This window comes from Syngnathus typhle, unplaced genomic scaffold, assembly GCF_033458585.1.
Source record: "Syngnathus typhle isolate RoL2023-S1 ecotype Sweden unplaced genomic scaffold, RoL_Styp_1.0 HiC_scaffold_189, whole genome shotgun sequence".
NCBI classification, from domain to species: domain Eukaryota; kingdom Metazoa; phylum Chordata; class Actinopteri; order Syngnathiformes; family Syngnathidae; genus Syngnathus; species Syngnathus typhle.
The window spans coordinates 25001-46610 of record NW_026872095.1 but is presented as its reverse complement, the minus strand read 5'-3'; positions in this window follow the sequence as shown (position 1 = coordinate 46610).

Sequence of the window (21610 nt, the reverse complement as noted above, 5' to 3'; positions counted from 1 at the left end):
GACTTCGTCCAGTTTTTTGCCCAGCCCGTGGTACGGGGGTTTGAGACTTCTCGGCAGTTTGAGTAGACAATGCAACGTTGCCCCGGAAATGTTGAACGCCGCCGTGCCAGTGAAAGCTGCGAGAACAACCGTTTGCTTGGAAATGTCGGCCTCCTCAGCCAGTCGTGGTAGTCTCTGCAGTATTTTGGTAGCCTCTGCGTGGATACACTTGATCAGATGCGATTTGCCGGTCCCGGCGCCACCGTTGATGTGGTAGAAGAACTGCTCAATGGGCTTTGAGCTACACGCACGTTTTATGCACCAATCTCTGACCTTGTAGAAGACGGACGCTTGCTTTTGGTTCAGGTTACGATACATGTCGCGTAACACTGCGGGATCGATGGCTGCAGCCTCTGTCACGATGGACATTTGCGTTGTTTTGGACCTGACGTTATAGTCCGGGACATTTTCCTCCACGTTGTCGTTCGGTTCATCTCTCGCGTTCATTTCCTCAACGCATTCGAGTCTTTGCAACTCACTCTCGGGAGCCAGGTGGCACCATTCGTTTATGACGAGCCCACTCTCCTCCACCTCTTGGATGGCGTTGTCAATGTCTCGACTGTATTTCTCATACCTTTCTCTGTTCCTTCTGACAATTTGGCACACGCGCTCCACAGAGTCGTTATACGGTAACTGTACACAGGCGTTATCATGAAACAACTGATAGGAAGGACAGCGTTCAGATTTTAATTGGCAATCAGCACGATGAGGCAGGTACAGCTTGAGCAAGGAGCAGTAATATTCCTCCGGATTCTTTTGTTCAGAGTATTTGCAGTATTTGATGACCGCATGTTTTTCTGTTCTTTTCTGGACAAAGCCCATGTCGTTCAGCAGAGGCAAAACATTCTTACCTTTGGCTTGTTTGCCATAAACAATTCTGCACATTGATGCAAAATCAGCCAAGCACATGACTTCAAATTCCTCTGTTTGAGGTCTGGATTTGTATTTTTCCGGCAGGCCAGTCATCCACACTTCATGAGATTCCTGCGTTTTGCCCTCAAGGAGCGAGAGAGGATAACTCATTTTCAGCGCATTGTCACTCGTTTGTACAAATACCACCATGCGGGAGGACTGTTTCATATGCAAGCCGCACGCACGTGCGACGCATTCCTGAGCACTCACTTCTCTTTTCTTGGAGTACGCTTGCATAATTTGCTTCATTTCATCGCTCTCGTTGACATTCGCGCAGCGGGAGTTTTCAATGACCGATTTCAGGTATTGGCTCAGACCGTGTTCAGCCTTGCTGATGTAGCTGCAGATGTATGCGATGCAAGAGTAGGCATTCAGGATGTATTGGATGTCCAGGTTTCCATCCCAGGCAAGAAGCAAATGGCGGTTGTAGTTGTTGACCCAGCAGTCTTTCGGTTCTCGCTTAAGCACGACAGAACTCGACGAGGCCGTCATGCGCAAACAGTTCATGTACTCGTCACCGGTGAGCTTACATTTAGCCAGTAGCTGAGGCAAAGTCAGGGATGCCGTTTCAGGCTCATTCAGCAGATTTAGCACGGGAACAAGCTTGGCATTCGACGCCAACCGATCGTCATTGCGTTGATCTCGATTGTCGTCGTCGACGGGCGCAGGTCTGACGATCATTGTTTCATCGCACGGTTGTTTGGGGAATCCAAAGCGGCAATTTGCACCTTGGTGTTTGACGCACGATTTGGAGTGACTTTTGCTGTGCATCTGAACCTCTGTGACCTTTTTGTACAATTCCGGTTCCTTCTGCGGGTCCGGCAGCTCGGCCGAGATGTAGCGAGACACAAAATGACAGATGGCTCCATCCGTGGCTTCCTCAAATACAGGGGCACCTCGAACCCATATGAGGCAATGAATGTGAGGATTTCCTCTGTGTTGAAACTCCAGTCGGTAAAAGTAGTCGACGACCTCACCAATCGGTTGCGCCGGAGAGAGGATCAAATCTCTGAACAGAGCTTCCACACGCTTGTCAAACATGCGCATCGTCGTCACAGGATTGCTGCGTAGGATCTCACACTTGGTAGCCCAGTCAAGTTGGGCGAAATTCACTACTTCACCTTGTTGCGCTTTGATGGCGGTGATGACCTCTTCCCAACGCATTTCGGCAGCAGAAAATGTGCAAAAGAACGTGGGTGTACCCAGCTGCCGGATCATAGCAAAAAGATCTTTGGTGGTTTTCTCCCAATAGGCCGGCGTACCTCTCAGCGGTGTCATGGATCGGACAGCATCTTTGCTGCGCACCAGTTTCTCAACTTCACGTTTGTCCTGAAGCATGGCATTGTTTATCCTTCGACCATCCCTGGTAAAAGGCTTACCTTTGCGTAGCTGTATTGTCATGCTCGACGTTGCCTGGTAAATTTCAGTCACAAACTGGGCAAAGAACAAGTAGTTGGTATCTCGAGCAAAGCGTTCATCCACGCAACACAGACGGGTTTGGAAATATTTGCTTGGTGTGAGTTTTATTGCTCTCTCTTCATCGAGGGTGTTCTGACCAGTGGGAAACTGCACCGGAAAAGCCATGGCCTCAAGCTTGGGAGTCTTGAAAAAACTTACTGGGTTGTTTCTTTCTGCAGGAGCAACACAATAAATGCCCTCTGTAAAACTCATAATTTCCTCTGCCACATCATTGGGTTGGAGACATGATTCAAGTATCACTCCACCATTTGGTTGATCACCGTCTTCCGAATTTTCTTGTTGCTGTTTGTTACCACTGTTGTCATGTTGAGAGTCACTGTTCATCCCACACAGAGCATCACTTTCAAATCTGTACATCTCCTCCAGAGCTTCCTCATTGTACTCACTGTCGCTCATTTGCGCTTCATCGGAGCTGCTCTCATCGTCAGTGAGGGTTGGGTCGCAAAGGTCCGCATCGTCGCGAATGGTTATGTCTCTGTACTGTGGATGGACTTGTTTCAGTTTCATCAGAGCACTCATTAGCTTAGACCAAGTGACAGTTTGAAAAAACTGATGGCCTTTGTAGCAAAGCCGTCTCTTCAGTTTCACTCTCAACATCTGTGACTTACTTCTTAGTCTGGGCAAGACATTGACCGTCTCTTGTACTTCCGATGGCACGCACACCACATTTCCACGAATGGCTCGTTGTTGACCTTTGGGAAGAGGTACAATTTTGGCAAATGATATGCATTTGGAAATGAGGTGTCTCTCCAGTATGTTCAATCCACACAGTTCCTTTGGAATATCAGAGAGTGTGAGATTGTTCGCAACAGCAAGTGCAGGCATTTTACCATCTTTGAGGTGACTATAGCAAGTGTGACATATCCACTCCAGTTTTCTTTCAGCTGGTACGCTGCACGAGGCCTGACATTCATCATCACAGATATGGACAAATTGTCCCGTGAGACAACTTGCAACAACATGTCTGTTTTTCTTATAAAATCTACGTTGACAAGCGCGTACTTGGTTCGGAAACAATGCTCTGTGGCAAACAGTGCAGACAAATGTGGGGCCATTCTTAATTTGGGCTTTGAATACCTCAACAGCTTTCATGAGCACACAGTCATTTCGCTCCCTACATAGTCGGTTTATGACTTAGTATTTTTTCAAAAGCGTACTTACTCTGCGCATTGTTTTGGTCTTCAGTGAATCAGATTTTTTTGCCATTATGCGCCTCATGATTTCCTGATGTTTTAATCGGAATTCAGGGTTGTTTAAATAACGGCGTGTCATGTAAGAGCGCTGCCTGTTTCGAAACCCAACATCGTCACGGTAACGTTCTGTGATGTAAGCGCGTCGTCTCATCGTAAAACACTCATCTGTCCTATAACGACGTGAGAAACGGGAAAGGTTTTTCTTCTTAAACTCATGATCCGTCTGACAACGTTGTGTAAAATAGGACTTTTGTTTGGCACAAAAACGCTTGTCCTGTTGATAACGGGTTCTAATATAACCCAATTTCCTTTGTCTTACCTCTGCAATTTGACTGTACTGTTCCCTCTCTTTTTTTTCATCATTCTCTTTAGTTCCTGTTTTTTACGTCTCACTTCCAATTTTTCTTTTAACTTTTCTTGTGCTTTTATTTGTCGTAGGAACTTTTCTCTACGAGATTTTGGAATTTTTGTCACATTTGCCAGCTGTTTACCTGTAGTGAAAACCACTCCACTGTCGTTATCGGTAAATTATTGGTGGTGACGTTCACCTGAACACCGTCTAGTGTCGCTCGTCTCAACACATGAGACAATCTCAGCAACAGGTCTGCTTGCGGCAACACTGATTTGCGTCATCCACTGCTTCTGTGTCAGCGTTTTCTCTCGTGTGTCTGTCTGTGCATTAAAACTGAGAGATGAATAGAATTCAAGTCGACGTTGCAATGTGATCAACTGCAATTTTCAAAACCGCAAAGGCTGCAATTTGAAAAAGAAAATGTGCGTATATTTATTTATTGAATGACTACCATTTCAGTCAAACTGTTTTCTAAGTTGTATTTGAGGTAGTGCCCTTTTTTTGTATTGAAGTTAATGTATCGCTTGTGTTTGGTAAATATGTAGAAAGAGAACCTTAAAAAAAATGGCAGATTAAGTCAAAAACAACAATGACATATGTATCGTTGGCTGTTTTTGCTTCGTTTCAGTTTACTTTGGGGTTGAAGAAGGATGACGTGCACCTGCATCAACAACCTCCACCCGAAGACCACGACGAGTTGGCCACCTGAAAGTCAATTTGGTCTGAGATATTTATTTGTTATTGTTACGACATTGTCTTGAAGTCTGTTCCATGTTTTTGTCAATAAATGTCTGACAGTAAAGCCCATAAGTGGCCTTACGATATTTCAGTTTTGCAAATATATATATATATATATATATATACGATGTCTTTGAATCTCAGAAAAAGAGATTTCTGTAGTTCAATCTAATAAGTGAAATTCTCAAAAGACACCTGCCAAAGTGTTATAAATCAAGCAGTTCAATTCACAAGTAAGCAAATAGTTTTATTCATGTTTTAAAAATACATTCCGTTTAAAAAATAAATATAATTATCATGCCTTCAAGTATAAAAACAATAATATGTAATAAATATCTTCTTTAAATAATTCATACGACTGTTTGCAATAAATAAGGTCTTAGATTCACAATGGCTTTTTTGAATGAGCAATAAATAGATTATCTACAGAATAAAAAATTGAAAAAACTCAGTGCGTCATGCAAAAACAAATACATCATCAATCCGTCAGTGGGTTACGACACGTCAGTGCAGAGCCAACAACTTAATTCACTTCATGTTTTGCCCAACATTTCCGACGGGCTTCAGTGGCGGACGTGACTACCGCAATAAACTAAACATGGCGAAGACCTTGGCATGTTTTCCCCTTCGCCGTTCTTTGCGCCTCAGCGCCCTCTCGCCGTCAACAATGAAGATGTAGAGCTTCCGCAGGATGTTGTGCGCCGTCATCTTTCTGTGGAAAGCATCGGGGTGGTACAGTGACCTCAATAGGCTCTCTTCCTCATTGCTACTCAGGCCTGTGACCTCTTCTGGTTTTTTCATCTGCCGGACAAGAGTAAGCAACACAATGTCAAAATAGGTATTATAGTAACAGCAAAATTCATTTCCTATCCCTAAATTGTCACACTGGCCAACCTTTTGTTTGATATTGTAGAGCAGGAGTTCAGAGTAGTGTTTGGCCTCAGACAGAATTTTACTGCCGGGATATTCCTTCTCCACGTGCTTGAGAAGAATTATGTAAGTTGACAGACCTTGGGCCAGCCTGTGCAGGCAAGCCTCCTGGAAAAAAGAATATTTAGGTCAGTTAAAAAACAAATATCTATTCAACCTACGCATAAAAGTCAAGCCGATGCTAGCAAACAATTATGGAAAGTGTCAGTGTCTGTATTTTCTCCCACCTCTGGTGGTTTTCCATTTCTGGTTCTTACCTTGCTAAAGTTGGAGCTGGGGCAGTTTGCTGGAAACTGAGGTGCTTTGTAGTGCTCCAGTAAATGAAAGTTGACATTGTTTTGGAATTCATCATCAAACTGATATTGAAATTAGTCACAAGTCAGATATGTTTTACAGCCAGGAGAAGACAATGAAGGTGCTTTCTGAATTTCCACTTACAGCTTTCTGGTGTTCTTTAGCGGTACCCAGAACCGAGTCCCAAACATGAGCAGAGGTCAGCAGGTCAGAGGGCGCCGTTTCCTCCTCACTTGAGGTGTCGCTTGATGGCAAGACGGTGGTCGCTTCTGTCAACGGAGCGCCATTGGCTCGCAGTACTAGAAAAGCCACCAAGCCCACCGCGAGAATTTGCGTGTCTAATGCGGAAGCAGAAGAAAATCATGAATGAATGGCAAAAGAGGAAGAAAATTCAGGAAACATTCATCACTGACTTACACATGTTGGGCATGTTGCGTCGAGATTACTCTTGCCTTGACCGCCTGCTCTCGTGGAACATGTCTTGACTTCTCATTGCACAGCCGTTATATATTCTACTGACCGCAGGGATTTCCGAATACCTTCCGGTTTCAATTATATACTGATGAAACCGATATTACACTCTTTTCTTTTTTGGTGCATACAGCAGACTGTAATTACACAGAATGAAAAAAGACAAATTCAATCATTTTTGAAGAACAACAATTTTATTTCAATTATTTCAATTAAATTTCACAACAGGTCGGAGCAGATTTTATTAAAAAAAGCCCATTTAATTGTATTGTTATACAATATTTTTATAATGTGACCATGTCAAAAGTCAAAGTCTGCTTTATTGTCAATCCCTTCATATGTCAAGACACACAAGAAACCGAAATTCCATTTCCTCTATCCCACGGTGGAAGTGGAATTTCCATCATCATCTTCCAAACGTGCGCCAGTGGCTTTGCTCATCCTTATTTCCCAGAAGAAAAACGGACGTCAAAAGAGAAATATTGCTTCTTGTCGCTTGAAAGATGTGTCACCTCTCCGTTGGCGTTGATCAAGGTAAAGTGGACCTGGCCTACGGGTCCCCAGTTGGACTGTGTCTCCCAGACTAGATCAGAGGGAGGATTGTGGTTTCGGCCAGCGTCAGCCGCCCAGATCTGATGCATGTAAAGGTCATTGAAATATTGAGCACCTTGTATCTGAGATCTTCCAGATAAGATTGATTACCGTGACACTCTCGTGGGCCTTCAGGATGAATTCTGCGGCAAACTTGAATACGATGGGAGCAGAAGATCCAATCTGGAGCTTCACCTGCCAGTTCCCCAAATTCTGATCCTAATAGTTGAAATTGATCTCAACAGGTTAGTCGTTACTGGAAAATGTGCAAATTTCGTAAGATGTTCCCCTGTGACACATCCACTGACCTCATCAACTGTATTGCGGAGTCTGACATATTTGCCGTACGAGTCCACCTCATCCAGAGTGACCTGCTGCTCATCCACAGTGACCTGCTGCTCATCCACAGTGACCTGCTGGGCGATTTTAGGACGAGGCACATTGCATCCGCCCGAGCTCAAACCCTCGCTGTCCTTCGGACGTTTCCTCTTTTTGCTGGCCGACATGGTTTGGCGTACCCTGGGGACAAACGTGGAGACATTAATTGCTATGAGAGCAAACGTTGTGGTATGTTCTAAAGCTGTAAAAAGACCTCTCCTCCTTGTTCTGGGTCCGCTCCCTCTCTGTAGACAGAGCCTCCTCCAGATCTTTCACTTTTTGGCCGGCTTCCAACTCCACCATGCGAGACTCGTGCTGGCTTTGGACCATGCGCAAGTCCTACGTGAGACGTGAGAATGACTCAGCTTTATTTTCATTAATTAAATAAGCGATAGTGATGGTAATTACCGACCGCGGAATGCAGCTTCTTTTCAAACTCCAGCTCATCTTTAAGGATTTGAATGTGATGCGACTTCCTGAGCAAAAACAGTATTAAACCCTCGACGCAGTCAAATGCGCTATTTATATTGATGTGCGACTATGGGATGGTTAACTGAAAGTCCAATTGAGCTGCAATTAGTCACGAGGAGGATTTTCCTTGGGGTGTGGCCCCAGCAGCAAAGCAATTATGTTAGCACTAATATCCACTATCCATTTTGTTGTTGGCATATTTTTGATAAAATGGCCGGGCGGGCCTCACCTTGCTTCCAGCTCGTCAAAATCAATCTTCAGCTTGGACAACTTCACCTGCAGACGTTCACGCTCTGTGGCCTCTGAGTCCAGAGCCGCACGGGCTTTCGCCAGATTGGATTCTTTCTTCGTGTCCCTGTGATGACAGATATACACATAAACTGAGAATATGGAAAATTTCGGGCAGTCGGAGAAATCAGCGTGAACAAACAAATACATACAGCTGAGTTAAAAAAACACCAGAACAATCAAGTCAAGTCAAGTTTATTTGTATAGCCCTAAATCACAAGCAGTCTCAAAGGGCTTCACATAGAAATTGACAATTATTCTCAAAGCATCCCCTGATCTTAAGCTCCCAAAAGGGCAAGGAAAAACTTAAAAACCCCTACCAGGGGAAAATGAGAAACCTTGAGAAGGGACCACAGATGGAAGGATCCCCGTTTCAGGATCACCAGGTTGAAATGGATGCAGAGAGGGCACAAATGGTACAACATGAAAATCAATTAAATAAAAAGTGGATGTCCATGTCATAGCAGAGGGCTGCCGAAGGAGCCCTCAATTGTCCTGGCAGTGTCTTCGAGGAGGTTGAGCTGCAGTTCCCCCACCCTGAATTGGCCCACGAGAATCCAGATAGCCGCTGTCAGCATGGGTGCCACCTAACCACCTCCCCGGCCGGGGAGGGGGGAGGGAGGGGGTGGAGAGGGAGAGAAAACAAACTCCAGCCGAATCGGCCACTACAGGTTAGTTAAAGGCCATGTCATAGAAATGTGTCTTTAAACGTGTCTTAAATGTTTCTACTGAGGTAGCAGTCCTAATATCCATTGGTAGGGCATTCCAAAGCTCTGGAGCCCGAATAGAAAATGCTCTAGAGCCCGCAGACATTTTCTTGGCCCTCGGTGTCGCTAAAAGGGTAGCGTTTTGCGAACGAAGGTTACGAGACGGAACATAAGGAACAACTAGGTCGACGAGATATGAAGGCGCTAAGCCATGCAGCGATTTATAGGTTAGTAGAAGAACCTTGAAGTCACATCTTAAATGGACCGGGAGCCAATGTAAGTTGGCTAGTATTATCACCATGACAAATGCGAACACACAGAAAGAAAATAAATAACTGGAACATCACTCAAACACCGGTGATCCCATCGTGAGTCCCACATATGGGATGGTTAACTGAAAGTCCAATTGAGCTGCAATTAGTCACGAGGAGGATTTTCCTTGGGGTGTGGCCCCAGCAGCAAAGCAATTGTGTCAGCACTAATATCCACTATCCATTTTGTTGTTGGCATATTTTTGATAAAATGGCCGGGCGGGCCTCACCTTGCTTCCAGCTCGTCAAAATCAATCTTCAGCTTGGACAACTTCACCTGCAGACGTTCACGCTCTGTGGCCTCTGAGTCCAGAGCCGCACGGGCTTTCGCCAGATCGGATTCTTTCTTCGTGTCCCTGAGATGACAGATATACACATAAACTGAGAATATGGAAAATTTCGGGCAGTCGGAGAAATCAGCGTGAACAAACAAATACATACAGCCGAGTTAAAAAACACCAGAACAATCACCATGACAATTGCGAACACACAGAAAGAAAATAAATAACTGGAACATCACTCAAACACCGGTGATCCCAACATCACCACAACAAATTCAATGTCGGTCACACCCTGAACGTATTTCTTTTTCTGGGCCGCGATGTGACTTTTGACACAAATACCTACGCTGCCACCACGTTTTGTAGCCAAGTCAGGACAGTTTGTGTAAGAATCACTTCGGTTCCTGCAAAACATCGTGTAGCCTTCCAAGCAAGCACGTCCATCGGCCACTGATCCTTGGAGGTGTGTCTCTGTGAAGCACAAAACATCAGCGAAAAGCAGTTCGTGATGAGACACGATATCTTGCACGTGACAAGACAGCCCTTCGGTGTTATGATGGACGACAACCAGGTGATTTGCCCGATCTACCGACGGCATCACGTGAAGGAGGGGCATGACGCTCTCCAAAGAATCCTCTGCCATCTCAGCAAGAGCAGCAGTGATTTGTGGATTTGCATGAAGCCTTCTCTCATCCATATGCAGAATATGCAGACCACTGAGCGAAGTCACTCGACTCAGAGCTACGTACCCCATGCCGTGTTCGAAAACACCTCTCAGCGAAACTGCAGCCTGTGACGTTGTCATGCCTTGTACCTTGTGGATCGTGCAGGCAAAAGCAAGCTTGATGGGAAACTGTCGGCGCGTAACTCCAGCCTTGTTCAGCTTCTCCTCCAGTCTGTCAATGTACACGGGGTTAGCAGCACGCGCTGTGTTACTCACATGATCGAGTTCCAACCCAAGTTTCTGGACACGGGCTTCATTTGGATAGTTCACCAATTTGACAACTTTTGCAAACATCCCGTTGCACAGACCTGATTGAACATCAACGTTCCGTGTGATCATAACACGAGCACCCAAGGCAACTTTGATTGAGTCCGGGAGCTCGTTCTTAGCGCCTTGCACAGGGGAAGCTTGCCTTGCCATTCTGCCAGTTCCTTTGTCTTTCTTGTAGTCATCCGCGTCAATCTGCACAATGTCCTTATGAAACAGTTCCAGCATCGCAGAGTTATGGCCATCCACCTGTTTATTGGTGGCAAAAACATGCAGAATATGCTTTGGACACATTTCTGGGGAAGTGTACCTCGTGGCAAGGAGAGCTCTGTCCATTTCCGACAGTTCATCTGACTTTTCTTTGACGCGGAGTCGGTTCAGCAGTTCGGCAAAGGCGACATCGTCTTTCTGCCTCATGATGGCGGTGAGCGTGATCTTTTTGAAGTCGTCACGCCAGTGGTCCAGCCGCGTAGGATCGTACACGCACAGAGGTTTGGACTGTCTCACGGGAGGGAGCTGAAAGAAATCTCCAACAGCAAGAACAGACATGCCACCGAAAGGTAAATTAATTCCTTTGATTTGTTTCAACCTGGCATTCACGTCTTTCGACACCATGGAAATCTCATTGATGATGAGTATTTCGGCGATGGACAGCTCGGCTCTGACTTCGTCCAGTTTATTGCCCAGCCCGTGGTACGGGGGTTTGAGACTTCTCGGCAGTTTGAGTAGACAATAAAACGTTGCCCCGGAAATGTTGAACGCCGCCGTGCCAGTGAAAGCTGCGAGAACAACCGTTTGCTTGGAAATGTCGGCCTCCTCAGCCAGTCGTGGTAGTCTCTGCAGTATTTTGGTAGCCTCTGCGTGGATACACTTGATCAGATGCGATTTGCCGGTCCCGGCGCCACCGTTGATGTGGTAGAAGAACTGCTCAATGGGCTTTGAGCTACACGCACATTTTATGCACCAATCTCTGACCTTGTAGAAGACGGACGCTTGCTTTTGGTTCAGGTTACGATACATGTCGCGTAACACTGCGGGATCGATGGCTGCAGCCTCTGTCACGATGGACATTTGCGTTGTTTTGGACCTGACGTTATAGTCCGGGACATTTTCCTCCACGTTGTCGTTCGGTTCATCTCTCGCGTTCATTTCCTCAACGCATTCGAGTCTTTGCAACTCACTCTCGGGAGCCAGGTGGCACCATTCGTTTATGACGAGCCCACTCTCCTCCACCTCTTGGATGGCGTTGTCAATGTCTCGACTGTATTTCTCATACCTTTCTCTGTTCCTTCTGACAATTTGGCACACGCGCTCCACAGAGTCGTTATACGGTAACTGTACACAGGCGTTATCATGAAACAACTGATAGGAAGGACAGCGTTCAGATTTTAATTGGCAATCAGCACGATGAGGCAGGTACAGCTTGAGCAAGGAGCAGTAATATTCCTCCGGATTCTTTTGTTCAGAGTATTTGCAGTGTTTGATGACCGCATGTTTTTCTGTTCTTTTCTGGACAAAGCCCATGTCGTTCAGCAGAGGCAAAACATTCTTACCTTTGGCTTGTTTGCCATAAACAATTCTGCACATTGATGCAAAATCAGCCAAGCACATGACTTCAAATTCCTCTGTTTGAGGTCTGGATTTGTATTTTTCCGGCAGGCCAGTCATCCACACTTCATGAGATTCCTGCGTTTTGCCCTCAAGGAGCGAGAGAGGATAACTCATTTTCAGCGCATTGTCACTCGTTTGTACAAATACCACCATGCGGGAGGACTGTTTCATATGCAAGCCGCACGCACGTGCGACGCATTCCTGAGCACTCACTTCTCTTTTCTTGGAGTACGCTTGCATAATTTGCTTCATTTCATCGCTCTCGTTGACATTTGCGCAGCGGGAGTTTTCAATGACCGATTTCAGGTATTGGCTCAGACCGTGTTCAGCCTTGCTGATGTAGCTGCAGATGTATGCGATGCAAGAGTAGGCATTCAGGATGTATTGGATGTCCAGGTTTCCATCCCAGGCAAGAAGCAAATGGCGGTTGTAGTTGTTGACCCAGCAGTCTTTCGGTTCTCGCTTAAGCACGACAGAACTCGACGAGGCCGTCATGCGCAAACAGTTCATGTACTCGTCACCGGTGAGCTTACGTTTAGCCAGTAGCTGAGGCAAAGTCAGGGATGCCGTTTCAGGCTCATTCAGCAGATTTAGCACGGGAACAAGCTTGGCATTCGACGCCAACCGATCGTCATTGCGTTGATCTCGATTGTCGAACCCATATGAGGCAATGAATGTGAGGACTTCCTCTGTGTTGAAACTCCAGTCGGTAAAAGTAGTCGACGACCTCACCAATCGGTTGCGCCGGAGAGAGGATCAAATCTCTGAACAGAGCTTCCACACGCTTGTCAAACATGCGCATCGTCATCACAGGATTGCTGCGTAGGATCTCACACTTGGTAGCCCAGTCAAGTTGGGCGAAATTCACTACTTCACCTTGTTGCGCTTTGATGGCGGTGATGACCTCTTCCCAACGCATTTCGGCAGCAGAAAATGTGCAAAAGAACGTGGGTGTGCCCAGCTGCCGGATCATAGCAAAAAGATCTTTGGTGGTTTTCTCCCAATAGGCCGGCGTACCTCTCAGCGGTGTCATGAATCGGACAGCATCTTTGCTGCGCACCAGTTTCTCAACTTCACGTTTGTCCTGAAGCATGGCATTGTTTATCCTTCGACCATCCCTGGTAAAAGGCTTACCTTTGCGCAGCTGTATTGTCATGCTCGACGTTGCCTGGTAAATTTCAGTCACAAACTGGGCAAAGAACAAGTAGTTGGTATCTCGAGCAAAGCGTTCATCCACGCAACACAGACGGGTTTTGAAATATTTGCTTGGTGTGAGTTTTATTGCTCTCTCTTCATCGAGGGTGTTCTGACCAGTGGGAAACTGCACCGGAAAAGCCATGGCCTCAAGCTTGGGAGTCTTGAAAAAACTTACTGGGTTGTTTCTTTCTGCAGGAGCAACACAATAAATGCCCTCTGTAAAACTCATAATTTCCTCTGCCACATCATTGGGTTGGAGACATGATTCAAGTATCACTCCACCATTTGGTTGATCACCGTCTTCCGAATTTTCTTGTTGCTGTTTGTTACCACTGTTGTCATGTTGAGAGTCACTGTTCATCCCACACAGAGCATCACTTTCAAATCTGTACATCTCCTCCAGAGCTTCCTCATTGTACTCACTGTCGCTCATTTGCGCTTCATCGGAGCTGCTCTCATCGTCAGTGAGGGTTGGGTCGCAAAGGTCCGCATCGTCGCGAATGGTTATGTCTCTGTACTGTGGATGGACTTGTTTCAGTTTCATCAGAGCGCTCATTAGCTTAGACCAAGTGACAGTTTGAAAAAACTGATGGCCTTTGTAGCAAAGCCGTCTCTTCAGTTTCACTCTCAACATCTGTGACTTACTTCTTAGTCTGGGCAAGACATTGACCGTCTCTTGTACTTCCGATGGCACGCACACCACATTTCCACGAATGGCTCGTTGTTGACCTTTGGGAAGAGGTACAATTTTGGCAAATGATATGCATTTGGAAATGAGGTGTCTCTCCAGTATGTTCAATCCACACAGTTCCTTTGGAATATCAGAGAGTGTGAGATTGTTCGCAACAGCAAGTGCAGGCATTTTACCATCTTTGAGGTGACTATAGCAAGTGTGACATATCCACTCCAGTTTTCTTTCAGCTGGTACGCTGCACGAGGCCTGACATTCATCATCACAGATATGGACAAATTGTCCCGTGAGACAACTTGCAACAACATGTCTGTTTTTCTTATAAAATCTACGTTGACAAGCGCGTACTTGGTTCGGAAACAATGCTCTGTGGCAAACAGTGCAGACAAATGTGGGGCCATTCTTAATTTGGGCTTTGAATACCTCAACAGCTTTCATGAGCACACAGTCATTTCGCTCCCTACATAGTCGGTTTATGACTTAGTATTTTTTCAAAAGCGTACTTACTCTGCGCATTGTTTTGGTCTTCAGTGAATCACATTTTTTTGCCATTATGCGCCTCATGATTTCCTGATGTTTTAATCGGAATTCAGGGTTGTTTAAATAACGGCGTGTCATGTAAGAGCGCTGCCTGTTTCGAAACCCAACATTGTCACGGTAACGTTCTGTGATGTAAGCGCGTCGTCTCATCGTAAAACACTCATCTGTCCTATAACGACGTGAGAAACGGGAAAGGTTTTTCTTCTTAAACTCATGATCCGTCTGACAACGTTGTGTAAAATAGGACTTTTGTTTGGCACAAAAACGCTTGTCCTGTTGATAACGGGTTCTAATATAACCCAATTTCCTTTGTCTTACCTCTGCAATTTGACTGTACTGTTCCCTCTCTTTAGAGTTTTTCATCATTCTCTTTAGTTCCTGTTTTTTACGTCTCACTTCCAATTTTTCTTTTAACTTTTCTTGTGCTTTTATTTGTCGTAGGAACTTTTCTCTACGAGATTTTGGAATTTTTGTCACATTTGCCAGCTGTTTACCTGTAGTGAAAACCACTCCACTGTCGTTATCGGTAAATTCTTGGTGGTGACGTTCACCTGAACACCGTCTAGTGTCGCTCGTCTCAACACATGAGACAATCTCAGCAACAGGTCTGCTTGCGGCAACACTGATTTGCGTCATCCACTGCTTCTGTGTCAGCGTTTTCTCTCGTGTGTCTGTCTGTGCATTAAAACTGAGAGATGAATAGAATTCAAGTCGACGTTGCAATGTGATCAACTGCAATTTTCAAAACCGCAAAGGCTGCAATTTGAAAAAGAAAATGTGCGTATATTTATTTATTGAATGACTACCATTTCAGTCAAACTGTTTTCTAAATTGTATTTGAGGTAGTGCCCTTTTTTTGTATTGAAGTTAATGTATCGCTTGTGTTTGGTAAATATGTAGAAAGAGAACCTTAAAAAAAATGGCAGATTAAGTCAAAAACAACAATGACATATGTATCGTTGGCTGTTTTTGCTTCGTTTCAGTTTACTTTGGGGTTGAAGAAGGATGACGTGCACCTGCATCAACAACCTCCACCCGAAGACCACGACGAGTTGGCCACCTGAAAGTCAATTTGGTCTGAGATATTTATTTGTTATTGTTACGACATTGTCTTGAAGTCTGTTCCATGTTTTTGTCAATAAATGTCTGACAGTAAAGCCCATAAGTGGCCTTACGATATTTCAGTTTTGCAAATATATATATATATATATATACAATGTCTTTGAATCTCAGAAAAAGAGATTTCTGTAGTTCAATCTAATAAGTGAAATTCTCAAAAGACACCTGCCAAAGTGTTATAAATCAAGCAGTTCAATTCACAAGTAAGCAAATAGTTTTATTCATGTTTTAAAAATACATTCCGTTTAAAAAATAAATATAATTATCATGCCTTCAAGTATAAAAACAATAATATGTAATAAATATCTTCTTTAAATAATTCATACGACTGTTTGCAATAAATAAGGTCTTAGATTCACAATGGCTTTTTTGAATGAGCAATAAATAGATTATCTACAGAATAAAAAATTTAAAAAACTCAGTGCGTCATTCAAAAACAAATACATCATCAATCCGTCAGTGGGTTACGACACGTCAGTGCAGATCCAACAACTTAATTCACTTCATGTTTTGCCCAACATTTCCGACGGGCTTCAGTGGCGGACGTGACTACCGCAATAAACTAAACATGGCGAAGACCTTGGCATGTTTTCCCCTTCGCCGTTCTTTGCGCCTCAGCGCCCTCTCGCCGTCAACAATGAAGATGTAGAGCTTCCGCAGGATGTTGTGCGCCGTCATCTTTCTGTGGAAAGCATCGGGGTGGTACAGTGACCTCAATAGGCTCTCTTCCTCATTGCTACTCAGGCCTGTGACCTCTTCTGGTTTTTTCATCTGCCGGACAAGAGTAAGCAACACAATGTCAAAATAGGTATTATAGTAACAGCAAAATTCATTTCCTATCCCTAAATTGTCACACTGGCCAACCTTTTGTTTGATATTGTAGAGCAGGAGTTCAGAGTAGTGTTTGGCCTCAGACAGAATTTTACTGCCGGGATATTCCTTCTCCACGTGCTTGAGAAGAATTATGTAAGTTGACAGACCTTGGGCCAGCCTGTGCAGGCAAGCCTCCTGGAAAAAAGAATATTTAGGTCAGTTAAAAAACAAATATCTATTCAACCTACGCATAAAAGTCAAGCCGATGCTAGCAAACAATTATGGAAAGTGTCAGTGTCTGTATTTTCTCCCACCTCTGGTGGTTTTCCATTTCTGGTTCTTACCTTGCTAAAGTTGGAGCTGGGGCAGTTTGCTGGAAACTGAGGTGCTTTGTAGTGCTCCAGTAAATGAAAGTTGACATTGTTTTGGAATTCATCATCAAACTGATATTGAAATTAGTCACAAGTCAGATATGTTTTACAGCCAGGAGAAGACAATGAAGGTGCTTTCTGAATTTCCACTTACAGCTTTCTGGTGTTCTTTAGCGGTACCCAGAACCGAGTCCCAAACATGAGCAGAGGTCAGCAGGTCAGAGGGCGCCGTTTCCTCCTCACTTGAGGTGTCGCTTGATGGCAAGACGGTGGTCGCTTCTGTCAACGGAGCGCCATTGGCTCGCAGTACTAGAAAAGCCACCAAGCCCACCGCAAGAATTTGCGTGTCTAATGCGGAAGCAGAAGAAAATCATGAATGAATGGCAAAAGAGGAAGAAAATTCAGGAAACATTCATCACTGACTTACACATGTTGGGCATGTTGCGTCGAGATTACTCTTGCCTTGACCGCCTGCTCTCGTGGAACATGTCTTGACTTCTCATTGCACAGCCGTTATATATTCTACTGACCGCAGGGATTTCCGAATACCTTCCGGTTTCAATTATATACTGATGAAACCGATATTACACTCTTTTCTTTTTTGGTGCATACAGCAGACTGTAATTACACAGAATGAAAAAAGACAAATTCAATCATTTTTGAAGAACAACAATTTTATTTCAATTATTTCAATTAAATTTCACAACAGGTCGGAGCAGATTTTATTAAAAAAAGCCCATTTAATTGTATTGTTATACAATATTTTTATAATGTGACCATGTCAAAAGTCAAAGTCTGCTTTATTGTCAATCCCTTCATATGTCAAGACACACAAGAAACCGAAATTCCATTTCCTCTATCCCACGGTGGAAGTGGAATTTCCATCATCATCTTCCAAACGTGCGCCAGTGGCTTTGCTCATCCTTATTTCCCAGAAGAAAAACGGACGTCAAAAGAGAAATATTGCTTCTTGTCGCTTGAAAGATGTGTCACCTCTCCGTTGGCGTTGATCAAGGTAAAGTGGACCTGGCCTACGGGTCCCCAGTTGGACTGTGTCTCCCAGACTAGATCAGAGGGAGGATTGTGGTTTCGGCCAGCGTCAGCCGCCCAGATCTGATGCATGTACACTGTGTTCCAAATTATTATGCAAATTGTATTTATGTGTCATAAAGATTACATTTTTTGTTTTTCAATTAAACTCATGGATGGTATTACGTGTCAGGGCTCTTTGGATCACTGAGATCAATCTCAGACACCGGGGATCATTACCGGCCAGTTGAGCCCAAATTAAGGAAAAACTACTTAAGAATGGTGTTCCACATTATTAAGCAGATAATTTGAAGTTCGCTTTGAGCAGTGGCGGACGCCAACCCACGACCGGTGGGAGAGCTCGGAGGGCGGATGGGCTTTCAAGGAAGCCCCCCAGGCCGGTCCCACTCGCACTTAGAATTTTTTTTTTTTTTTGGCTTCCATAATGTACCGGGCGCGGACGCGAAACCCACGCCGGGCATGGCAGCTCGAAAGGCGGCTAAGCATTCAAGGAAGCACCGTCTGGAGCTTCAGAGCCGTTCCGCCTGACTTTTAACGTAGAGTACCGGGCGCAAACCACTAACTCAAGCCCGGCATGGCAGCTCGAAAGGCGGCTAAGCATTCAAGGAAGCACCGTCTGGAGCTTCAGAGCCGTTCCGCCTGACTTTTAACGTAGAGTACCGGGCGCAAACCACTAACTCAAGCCCGGCATGGCAGCTCGAAAGGCGGCTAAGCATTCAAGGAAGCACCGTCTGGAGCTTCAGAGCCGTTCCGCCTGACTTTTAACGTAGAGTACCGGGCGCAAACCACTAACTCAAGCCCGGCATGGCAGCTCGAAAGGCGGCTAAGCATTCAAGGAAGCACCGTCTGGAGCTTCAGAGCCGTTCCGCCTGACTTTTAACGTAGAGTACCGGGCGCAAACCACTAACTCAAGCCCGGCATGGCAGCTCGAAAGGCGGCTAAGCATTCAAGGAAGCACCGTCTGGAGCTTCAGAGCCGTTCCGCCTGACTTTTAACGTAGAGTACCGGGCGCAAACCACTAACTCAAGCCCGGCATGGCAGCTCGAAAGGCGGCTAAGCATTCAAGGAAGCACCGTCTGGAGCTTCAGAGCCGTTCCGCCTGACTTTTAACGTAGAGTACCGGGCGCAAACCACTAACTCAAGCCCGGCATGGCAGCTCGAAAGGCGGCTAAGCATTCAAGGAAGCACCGTCTGGAGCTTCAGAGCCGTTCCGCCTGACTTTTAACGTAGAGTACCGGGCGCAAACCACTAACTCAAGCCCGGCATGGCAGCTCGAAAGGCGGCTAAGCATTCAAGGAAGCACCGTCTGGAGCTTCAGAGCCGTTCCGCCTGACTTTTAACGTAGAGTACCGGGCGCAAACCACTAACTCAAGCCCGGCATGGCAGCTCGAAAGGCGGCTAAGCATTCAAGGAAGCACCGTCTGGAGCTTCAGAGCCGTTCCGCCTGACTTTTAACGTAGAGTACCGGGCGCAAACCACTAACTCAAGCCCGGCATGGCAGCTCGAAAGGCGGCTAAGCATTCAAGGAAGCACCGTCTGGAGCTTCAGAGCCGTTCCGCCTGACTTTTAACGTAGAGTACCGGGCGCAAACCACTAACTCAAGCCCGGCATGGCAGCTCGAAAGGCGGCTAAGCATTCAAGGAAGCACCGTCTGGAGCTTCAGAGCCGTTCCGCCTGACTTTTAACGTAGAGTACCGGGCGCAAACCACTAACTCAAGCCCGGCATGGCAGCTCGAAAGGCGGCTAAGCATTCAAGGAAGCGACGCCGGCCGGTCCGCGGGCCAAATAGGGTCCAGTAAAGTACCGGGCGCAAACCACTAACTCAAGCCCGGCATGGCAGCTCGAAAGGCGGCTAAGCATTCAAGGAAGCGACGCCGGCCGGTCCGCGGGCCAAATAGGGTCCAGTAAAGTACCGGGCGCGGCCACTAACGCCTTGTGGCGGTCGCCTTGTGGCGGTCGGGGGGTGGCGGTCGGGGCTGGCGCTTGGGGCCGGTGGCGGTCGCCTTGTGGCGGTCGCCTTGTGGCGGTCGGGGGGTGGCGGTCGGGGCTGGCGCTTGGGGCCAGTGGCGGTCGCCTTGTGGCGGTCGCCTTGTGGCGGTCGCCTTGTGGCGGTCGCCTTGTGGCGGTCGCCTTGTGGCGGTCGGGGGGTGGCGGTCGGGGCTGGCGCTTGGGGCCAGTGGCGGTCGCCTTGTGGCGGTCGCCTTGTGGCGGTCGCCTTGTGGCGGTCGCCTTGTGGCGGTCGCCTTGTGGCGGTCGGGGGGTGGCGGTCGGGGCTGGCGCTTGGGGCCAGTGGCGGTCGCCTTGTGGCGGTCGCCTTGTGGCGGTCGCCTTGTGGCGGTCGCCTTGTGGCGGTCGCCTTGTGGCGGTCGCCTTGTGGCGGTCGGGGGGTGGCGGTCGGGGCTGGCGCTTGGGGCCAGTGGCGGTCGCCTTGTGGCGGTCGCCTTGTGGCGGTCGCCTTGTGGCGGTCGCCTTGTGGCGGTCGCCTTGTGGCGGTCGGGGGGTGGCGGTCGGGGCTGGCGCTTGGGGCCAGTGGCGGTCGCCTTGTGGCGGTCGCCTTGTGGCGGTCGCCTTGTGGCGGTCGCCTTGTGGCGGTCGCCTTGTGGCGGTCGCCTTGTGGCGGTCGGGGGGTGGCGGTCGGGGCTGGCGCTTGGGGCCAGTGGCGGTCGCCTTGTGGCGGTCGCCTTGTGGCGGTCGCCTTGTGGCGGTTGCCTTGTGGCGGTCGCCTTGTGGCGGTCGGGGGGTGGCGGTCGGGGCTGGCGCTTGGGGCCGGTGGCGGTCGCCTTGTGGCGGTCGCCTTGTGGCGGTCGCCTTGTGGCGGTCGCCTTGTGGCGGTCGCCTTGTGGCGGTCGGGGGGTGGCGGTCGGGGCTGGCGCTTGGGGCCGGTGGCGGTCGCCTTGTGGCGGTCGCCTTGTGGCGGTCGCCTTGTGGCGGTCGCCTTGTGGCGGTCGGGGGGTGGCGGTCGGGGCTGGCGCTCGGGGCTGGCGTCCGCCAATAGTGGTTTAATTTCGGGAGGAAGATTGATTTTCGTCCCAAGCCCGCCGCTGGAGAAAATTTTAGGTACCAGGAGTGGATTTTTTTTGTCCACTCAGGAGGGGGACGTTGGCTGGTTTGGTGTCCGGGGGAAAGTGCTCTTTTCTCGGCCAGGAGAAAGATTAGACTCCCAGCCCGCCGCTGGAGAAAATTCTAGGTACCAGGAGTGGATTTTTTTTGTCCACTCAGGAGGGGGACGTGCTTTGTTGTCCGGGGGAAAGTGCTCTTTTCTCGGCCAGGAGAAAGATTAGACTCCCAGCCCGCCGCTGGAGAAAATCTTAGGTACCAGGAGTGGATTTTTTTTGTCCACTCAGGAGGGGGACGTGCTTTGTTGTCCGGGGAGAGTGCTCTTTTCTCGGCCAGGAGAAAGATTAGACTCCCAGCCCGCCGCTGGAGAAAATTCTAGGTACCAGGAGTGGATTTTTTTTGTCCACTCAGGAGGGGGACGTGCTTTGTTGTCCGGGGAGAGTGCTCTTTTCTCGGCCAGGAGAAAGATTAGACTCCCAGCCCGCCGCTGGAGAAAATTCTAGGTACCAGGAGTGGATTTTTTTTGTCCACTCAGGAGGGGGACGTGCTTTGTTGTCCGGGGAGAGTGCCTGGTCCCCGGACCAGCCTCTTAGGCGCGCCCGCTGTCATTCTCCGGAGATTAAGTTATACTAAGGGGAGGCTGCCTCCTCCCGCCTGCTGCCCGAGGATGCTGCCTCATCCCCGGACTGGCCTCTTGCGCGCGCCCGCTGTCATTCTCCGGAGACTAAGTTATAC